Below are 9351 nucleotides of genomic sequence, written 5' to 3'. Positions count from 1 at the left end.
TTTAATTTAGAAAGGAAACTAGTACAGAACAGGGCGAGGAAAAGGACTGGTGTGAACATAGGAAGGGGCAGGATTTCAGAGCGGAGGGCTGAGCTCCAAGGGCAGGGAGTGGAAATTCCTGAGTCAGGGAGGAAGCGTGGGCCTGGGGATGGAGGCCAGGTGCCTCCTTACAAGCGAGAACAGGGGGGGCTGGCAGGAACTGGGGCGTCTGATCGTCCACAGGGATCCAGATCTGAGGCTGGGATGGGAGAGGGAAAGAATAGAAGCTAGGTGACAGGGGTGGTGGAAAGAACCAGGCTGCGACAGGGACAGACTGAAGGAATGGGGAGGCTGGGGGAGGCGTAGCTGGGGCTGAGATGAGGGGAGGGACAGCCTTAAGGCCTGGGGTTTGGATTGGGGTAGAGGTATCCAAAGGTATATAATAAAGACTCTCCCAAGGGAAATGCAAGCAAGAAAATTCTTTGTACAAACATTTTATTGAAACACTAGTGGCCCAGTGCACGAATTTGTGCACATTGAAAGGAAAATAATTAGAACAAATATTTTAATATTGCTATTTGCCCTTTCTCCCTCAGCACCTGGGAGCCAGGCGGTGGCCCTGCCCCCCACCACTGCCGCTGGTTGCCATCTGTGGGGCGATTGGGGGCCCCCCCTCACACCCATCCTGGGAGCCAGGCGGTGGCCCTGCCCCCCACCACTGCTGCTGGTTGCCATCTGTGGGGCGATCGGGGCCCCCCTCACACCAGTCTTGGCCTGGTGCCGCCCACTCACCTGCTCCACCATCCCTCCGCTGTCCCACCCTTGTCGGGGCTGGCAGTGCCTCCACTGCTGCCCGTTGCCAGTATCGCTGACACCCGCCATGTTGTGCCACTGGTCACCATCTGCGGGGCAATTAGTGGGGCGATCGGGCCCCCACTTGCATCTGCCTTGGCCTGGTGCCACCCGCTCACCTGCTCCACTATCCCGCCATGGTCCCGCTCTTGTCAGGGCACATTGGGGCTGGCAGTGCCTCCACTGCCGCCCGTTGCCAGCATTGCTGACACCCGCCATATTGTGCACCGCCCCCTGGTGGTTAGCGCACGTCATAGTGAGTGGTTGAACTCCTGATAGAGGGGACAATTTGCATATTAGTCTTTTATTATATAGGACTACATGTACACATGAAAGTGTGCAACTTGAAAAATTCCCCCAAACTGAACACTGAAGACCTAGATCAAGAAGCAGCATTACTTCCCTGGCGGGGTGGCTCAGTTGAAGCGTTGTCCCATATGCCAACAGGTTGCGAGTTCGATCCCTGGTGGGGGTGCCTACAGGAGGCAGCCAATTGATGCTTCTCTCTCACATTGACGTTTCTCTCTCTCTCCTCCCTTCTGTCCCCCTCCCCCTCCCCGCCTTGTTCTCTCTCACATTGATGTTTCTCTCTCTCTCCTCCCTTCCGTTCTCCCCCCACCCCCTTGCTCTCTCTAAAGTCAATAAAAACATCCTCAGGTAAGGATTTTTTAAAAAGAAGCAGCAGCAGCATCACTAGCCTTTCTGCACTCGTTGCTCCCACAGTGATATGTGTCCCAGGCTTTGGGGGACATTCTGAAGAATCTACTGGGAAGGCCTGCAGGCCATGAGGTGTGGGCACACAGCCCAACAGCAAGGGGGTCTCATAGATTCTTTTCCTCAGTTGCATTTGGCAATAGGCGAGGACAGTTGACCAATCATGTTCCCAACATTTCCCCACGAGGCAGAGAAAGACATGCAAATAACCAAATATAAAAGCCAGGGAAGGAAACCAATGTTTGCCGGGTCCCTACTGTGTGGCAGCTGCTGTGCCAGGGGCTCACTAGGCCCTGTCCCTTCCCTCACAGCAACCTGCCCAGGCAGGTCTCCATTTCACAGAGGGGAAGACTGAGTCTCAGGGCTCAGCTCACGCTGCTGGTAAACATCCAGGTCCGCCTGGTCTGAAAAGCTGAGCAAGTTGGTTGACGCAGCTGATCCATTGCTTTGCCTGTACATGAGGACAGTGGTAATTTACCTCAAAAAAATCATGATGGGCTTTGGCGAGATGAATTCTGTGAGATTTATGGAGGAAAGGCGCCTGGCACATATTAAATTAAATTGAGGCGTACATGTTAATTACTGCACCTGACAAGTACAGGTATTCAATAAATGTTAACTGTTGCTGTTGTTAAGCCTCTAGGCTCAGAGCAGTTTGTTCAATCTTATGATTGAGTTTATGTCCTTAACTATCTGGTGATGTTAAGGGCTGGAACATCGAATTGCACAGGGAAAGCTTCTTTCGGACCAGGCCCAGTAAACACAGAACTCTGTTACCCACTCACGCTTTCTCTGCGCAGTGAGCTCCGTTTAATGTTTGTTTCCTGCCACAGTAGGTGCAGAGTCCGAGAAGAGGCCTGCTTATTTTGTTTCTTAAAGAGTTCGACGTTTTTTTTTGTTTTTTTGGCTTGGTGTTCACACCCATCCTAGCTACTTAAAACTAAAAGAAAAAAAATGATATTTGAGGAAATCATTTTAACATCATCCACTTAAAAAGAGAAGGAAAAACTCACCGTAAGACAGCCAATTTAGAATAGTATGAAAGATTATCTCTGAAAAATGATACATGTTCATCCCTGCGATTTAAACACATATTACTTTCACTTGAACTGAAACAGCAGTGATGTTTAATTAGGTTTTTTTAGCTCCCAAAGTTCCCAAGTTAGAATGGAAAAGGTAAAGATGGCTTCGGAAATATAAGAGGTCTAAGCTTTGTTTTTCTCATTTTATAGTCATATTCTCTCTCTTTTTTTTCCTTCTCAATAGCTGACATTCTAAAAATAATCTTGTATTGGTTTGTAAGCTTCCTCAGTCTGGCCTAGGATGAGTTGTTTTATTTTTTTATTTTTTTTTGAAGATGTTATCACTGCATTTGGTTTCCAGCGATAACTTAACATGGACTTAGAATTCCAAGCAAAATCTTGTGAGGTCGTCCAGGGCAGATGTTTAACATTTCGGCAACTTATCTCCTTGTTTGTTTAGCATTTCTTAGCCTTTGAAGCTTCGCATAAATAGTCATGAAGTTATCACAGAGGCGATCGGCCAAGATGAGCCGGTGTTATTCCCAAGCGCTTGGAGTGGCCGAGCTGCTGGCGTGCAGAGGTGCTGGGAGCAGGGCGCCCGCACGGAAAGCCCTCTCGTGGCCCCGCAGGCTGCGTGGTCAGTGGTTCTCTCGATGCCTAATCCTGCGGGGCCTGTGGTAAGCCTTTGGAATTTGTATTTCATCCTGGTAGAGTGGAGCATGAATTTGGAAACAAACAAACAAAATAACGCCTGTATCTCCAAAACACAGTTAATTGCTCAGCTCTATGAAAGCCTCTGAGGAGTGGGAGTGAGGAGGTGTCTCCAAAACGCTGCCCTAACACACGCACAGGCCTCAGAGCCACCCTCAGTTACCTGAGGGCTCAGCATACAGAACACATCAGACTCAATGGACCGGGTAATGGTCTTCATCACATTCGGTGCTGTGACCATGGAGGCTGACCCTGACCATTGGGAACATGGCCGTTGCATTGCTCTTCAGTGCAAGTCCTGCCTGTGGCACATGTCGGCTCTAAAAGTGATGGTGCTGGACTCATGGCGGAAGCTGACGCATGAAGAGGCCTTTGTGAGGACCTGCCCTTTCCCCTGACCCTCCCCGCCAGGGGCCCGAGGAGGACCGTGTGGGCTTGAATCTGAGAGTCACTTCAGAATGAGCATCTTCAAGGCTCGGGGACTGACTTGAAATGGGGGGTTTGCAAGGAAGAAAAGGTTTCTGCATCAGGAGGTGGGGGGCACTGAATGCCCGAAGCAGGAAGTGGAGAAGAGAAGGAGAACAGAATGGGCGAGGAAAGGAGGAATTCAGTTCAGATGAGATGGGGTTGAATAGCCTGTAGAACATTTCGCTGGAGATGTTCTCTGGGTCTAATTTTAGATTAAGGCTCAAGAATGTGGTTGGGGCTTGAGATGAAGATATTTTCAGTCATTCTGTTTAGGTGGTTGAGACGAGGTAGTTGAAGCCACAGGAACAGCGTGGCCAGGAGGGGGTTCAGACACCCTCTCCTGTTGAAGAACTGTATGTGGCTGCAAGTAGCCTGGACCACCTCTTCCCCAAAACAAAATATGGCTTAAGCAAGTTGGGAGTTTTATTTTTATTTTTTAAAAAAATATATTTTATTGATTTTTTTACAGAGAGGAAGGGAGAGTGATAGAGAGTTAGAAACATCGATGAGAGAGAACCATCGATCAGCTGCCTCCTGCACACCCCCTACTGGGGATATGCCCGCAACCCAGGTACATGCCCTTGACCGGAATCGAACCTGGGACCCTTCAGTCCGCAGGCCAATGCTCTATCCACTGAGCCAAACTGGTTAGGGCGGGAGTTTTATTTTTAATATATCATGAGGGATACAGAATTTGGAAATCCAGGGGTGATAGGCGAGCTCAGGGCTATCATCTGAGACCCATGCTTCTATTTTGTAGTTCATCCAACCTCAGCATGTACTCTTGAGAATAAGCTGGCTGTTCTTGCCCTCACTCCCCCTACCCTGCACAATCACTATACTTAGGGAAGAAAAAAAAGGGATGAGGAGAGGGAAAGTCAGTGTTTCAACAGAATCATCTTCCTTTCATGGGAGATCTCCCTAGGACTTTTATGCACATCTCATTGGCCAGAACACGGTCACCTGACCATCCCCACCTGCATGGGAAATTAGGAAATGTAGTTGTTGAGGTCAATTCATTGCCATCCTGAGTATAAAATTGGGGTTCTGTTTAGCAAGGCACTAGGGCCAAAGGAATAAATAAATTAATGAATTAAATATTCAGCAACTATTTATTGAATACTGGCCATGTGTGAAATATGTAAGAATTCTTCCTCAAGTGGCTTCCCTCTCTTTATTTTATAGCCTTCTTCTAGTTGGATCATGTCCTGCCCTGGGTAGAATTATGAACTGTTCATAGAGAGCTCCCTATGGGTTTCTTACTGGTCTAAGTGCTGAACTTCCATTATTGCACTTGGTCTTTACTTACACTCTCTGAGGCTGGCACTGTTATGTCCACTTTACAGGTAAAGAAACTGGGGCACAGAGAGGTTAAGTTAGTTGCCTGGTGTCACACAGCTAGTGATACTCTTTTCAGTGCTCTCTACTTCTTTTCTGGCTCTCTCTACCCAACTCAGTTCCTGCCTTCTTCAAAGCCCCTTGCCTTTTGGTGCCCAATTCTTTTATGCCAATTCACTTCCTGAATTAAAATTAATTCCTCTCTGCTTAAAGGAAAAGTGCTTCATACCTTTTAAAGATTTATCTAGGATTTACATTTCCTAAGAGAATTTACATTTTAACAGGCTCATTTTGTATGAGAAGTGCATTTTCAAGAGTAGAATTCTCACCTGCTGCATGAAAGTGGGAAGGATTCGGGGGATGTGAGTCAAGGGATGCCAGTGCAGAGAAAGCTGACCCTATTGGGAAGATTGTGGCTGATGAGTTCCCATCCTTGTGGGAAAAGCAGAGTGAGAGAGAAGGAAATAACTTCGATGAGTGTGGACAGCTTGCCTGTCATTCCACCGGTGGTGCCACCCCAGCATGAGCAGGAGCGGGAGGGCAGGCCTCTCCCGGTTCTTATTGGTTTCAGCTTCCGATGCCTCTGGTGGTGTGGCCTTCTTGCCATGTGATTGGGATGCTAGTGAGTAAAGATACATATTCCTTAATGCATTTGACCCTTTGGTGCGCGCTGGTGACTTTCTCTAGTGTCGATTAAAGCAGTAGTGTCTGTTTCAACACCAGAGGAAAACGGGCTCAGATAGGCCAGGAGAGATGCTCATCATTCGCCAAGATGGCCCCTTCTCAAACGTGTTGAGAAGAGCCGTTTCCCTTTACGTCTCAACCTCACACTGTTGACATTTTGGAATGGCAAATTCTCTTTAGTGGAGGGCTGTCTTCTGCATCATAAGTTAGTTAGCAGCATCCTGATCTCTACCCATTAGATGCTGGTTGTGATAACCAGAAATATCTTTGGACATTGCCACATGTTCCCTGGGAGGCAAATCACTGCTGAGTGAGAACTACTGCTTTTCTGGACCTGAACTTGTGTACTGACTTCAGTGCATATTTTTGGTAGCTTTATTGCGATACAGTCATATAATAAAAGCCTAATATACATATCGACCAAAGGGTGGAATGACCAGTCGCTATGACACACACTGACCACCAGGGGGCAGACGCTCAACACAGGAGCTGCTCCCAGCCTGTAGGTGCCAGGCCAGCCAAGGCAGATGCTAGCAGGCCACCCCGCTCCATACCCCTCAGGTTGCCCTGAAGAGGGAGGCAGCTGGTGAGCAGGAGGGGGAGAAGGGAGGGGCAGAGATGGCTGGTGAGTGAGCGGGCCAGCGCAGCTCCCCTCCCCCATCACCCCGCTGGTTGCCTCCCGCAACAAGTACTCTAATAAAACAGGATGGACCCATCATGCTGAGGGGATGAGAGAAGGTGATAGTCATTTAATCCAAAAGATAACCAGGTGACAGGGGAGGAGAGGATCCCAGGCAGAGGGAACAGCATGTACAAGGCCCTGAGGCAGGAAGACACATTACATATGTGATGGACTGAAAACCAGGGATGCTGATGCACAGAAGATAAGGCAGAGAGGGAGAGATGAAGTGGAGGAATGCCTGGGCTAGACTGTCATGGAGATTTAGGGTTTTTCCTTAGGTAGTGTGGGAAGCCATTAAATGATTTTACACAGGGGAGTGATAAGATTCGATTTGTGCTTTAAAAGATCGGTCTGTATCTGTCTAGGTCCAGAAAGCATGAGGGATTGATCTTGCCCTGTGCCGGGCGACTCGGATGGAGTCTTCTGAGGTTATCCGTATTCCTGGTGCCTGCACCCATCCTCCCACTATCCCAATTGGAGCCTTTTAAAACTTTAAATAAAGGAGCAGTTCCTGTTCGTGTTCTCCCTTTGTTCTTCTTCTTTAAACTGCGATCGAAGCTGGGCTCAGATATCTGAAAACCCCAGAGGAGGAAATGATTTCCATGGCAGCTGTAACCATGGGAGACCTTCAGAATAGCTCCCATTCCTCTCTTTCTCTCTGAGCTATTAGTTGGCCAGAAATAAGGGCTTGCATTGGAGTGTTCTACTTTTTTTGTCAAAATCCATGTGGATGAGAGTGTTCCTTTTACTTCCACCAACATCTTCTCACAGCCTGAGAATCAAAGGCTGGCTGCTTGCGATGAAGAAGACACTTGTTCACGAGCTAGAGAAACTCAGTGTTGTTTCAGAAGCTGAGGTCTCGTGTTGCTTCTCCTGTTGCTTGTTTTCTCCCGGGTGGCATGATAGGTCCAAGTTCAGGTTCGTCTTCTTGGAGAGGTATCAGGAGCAAGCTCTTTTCTCTTTTCTCTGTGGGACACCCTTCCGTTTTGGTCACAGGCTCTTGGTAATGAGCCATGTTTTTGTCACTTCAGAGGGAGGCATGGAATTCTGCCGGAAACAAGAGTCCCCTTTGTAGAGTTTCTGTCATGAAAATCAGGACTTTGGAGGGGGGCGGGGCTGCGTCTCTGGTCCAGCGCCTCTTTTTAGGACAGGCACAGGGCAAAAATGGGCTGGTCACTCCTGTGGATGCACAGATTTCAAGGAGGTGAAGGCGTGACAGTGAACCAGAAGTTACTGTGGCCAAAGTGAGCAGGGAGACGGGGATGCATGAGCGTAGGGTTTGCTTTTGGAACTGGGCCAGGCCACTGGGAGAGGCGCAGGAAGAATGTTGAGAAAGGAAATACGAACTTCAGGCAAGTCCGTTATGTACATTCTTATTTCCAAAATGTTTGGAAACCGTGTTGAGAAATGCGCTGCTTAAGTTAAACCAGCTGCTCAGCGTTTGTGCTCATGGCTCTCCTGGGTCACCGCAGATAACGGGCTCCTCCACGCCCTGTGTGTACCCTTGAAAACGGGGTTTCCTCCATGCAACATCCTCATCCTGACAGGGCGGCGTCCCTCTACCGCAGGAACTCACTGTATAAAGAGGAATGACGACTGTTGCTGGGCTGCACTGACCGTCTTTTGTTGCACTTTGAGGTTCATGTTTTCAAACAAGGCGCTCAGGGCCTGGCAGGCAGTCAGCATGGTGATGCAGGAATTTAAGAGATTTGCCTGCTTCAAGGGTGTGGCCTGGCCTTGCAGAATGCTCCCATTGACTTTCATGCGCCCGATTAAAGAATACTAGTAAAAGCTAAATAAGACGACCTACGCAGCTTACCTAGCACAGGCTCCAACAATGTCACTTCTTGTTCAACTGCTCTAAGTGCGCTCTGCAGGGAAGACAGCCTGTCTGACGGCGCCAAGTCGGGGTGGGCGTGTGGAGACGCCGTCCAGGCTTCAGCGTTCTGTGACCCGTGTGGTGTATCATCGAATGGCGAGGCTGGAATGGTGATGACAGTTCTTTTGGTCTCTGTTGCTTGCAGTCAAGACTGGCTAGCCTAGCCCTAGCTGGTTTGGCTCAGTGGATAGAGCATCGGCCTGCGGACTGAAGGGGCCAAAATTCGATTCCAGTCAAGGGCACATGCCCCGGTTTCGGGCTCGATCCCCAGTACGGGGCGTGCAGAAGTCAGCTGATCAATGACTCTCTCTCATCATTGATGTTTCTCTCTCTCTCCCTTTCCATTCCTCTCTGAAATCAATAAAAATATATATTTAAAAAAAAGACTGGCTAGCCTAAAAGTGGTCCTCTCAGTCTCCAGAGGGAGGCGCTGGACAGCTTGCCACCAAGATTGGTCAGTCACTGCCTAAGGTGCTGGTACCCATGCCTAAAAGCCGCACTATACCAAAATCTGCCTATTAATGTGTCCTTCCTGTTGAGAAGCCATTCGTTGTTAAATAAGAAAAGCCTCCGTGTCCTTAGACTATGGCTCGGCTCACTGAAAATTTTCAGTATGTATCCAGCTTTCAAGGGTACTTTGAGAAATTTCTAAATTCAAGACTTCTAGATAAAGAGAAAACTACTTAACCCCAGAGTAAACTACCTTTCCTTTCTAGGTCTTAAGGAATCTTAGGCCTGGGGAGTTGCTTGGCAGTTACCTGGTATATACAGTTGAGAAACTAATTTACAGGGAGAGAAAGCGACTCCACTGAAGCAAACATATTTACTGGCATAGCCAAGGCCGGAATCTGGGTCTCATCTGGTGTTTTTCAAACTAAGGTCTATAAATTCTGTGAAAGTTTTAAAAAATGGCTTTAATATTTATCTAAAACTTATTTTACTAGTTATAATTACTATAAAAATTTCTCTTTTACTGTGGATAATTCAGAGAGGGTAAACATGTTAGTTGAATCAGATTTTGG

The sequence above is a fragment of the Myotis brandtii genome, unplaced genomic scaffold (assembly GCF_000412655.1).
Source record: "Myotis brandtii unplaced genomic scaffold, ASM41265v1 scaffold140, whole genome shotgun sequence".
Lineage (NCBI taxonomy): Eukaryota > Metazoa > Chordata > Mammalia > Chiroptera > Vespertilionidae > Myotis > Myotis brandtii.
Note: the sequence above shows the minus strand (reverse complement) of the source record.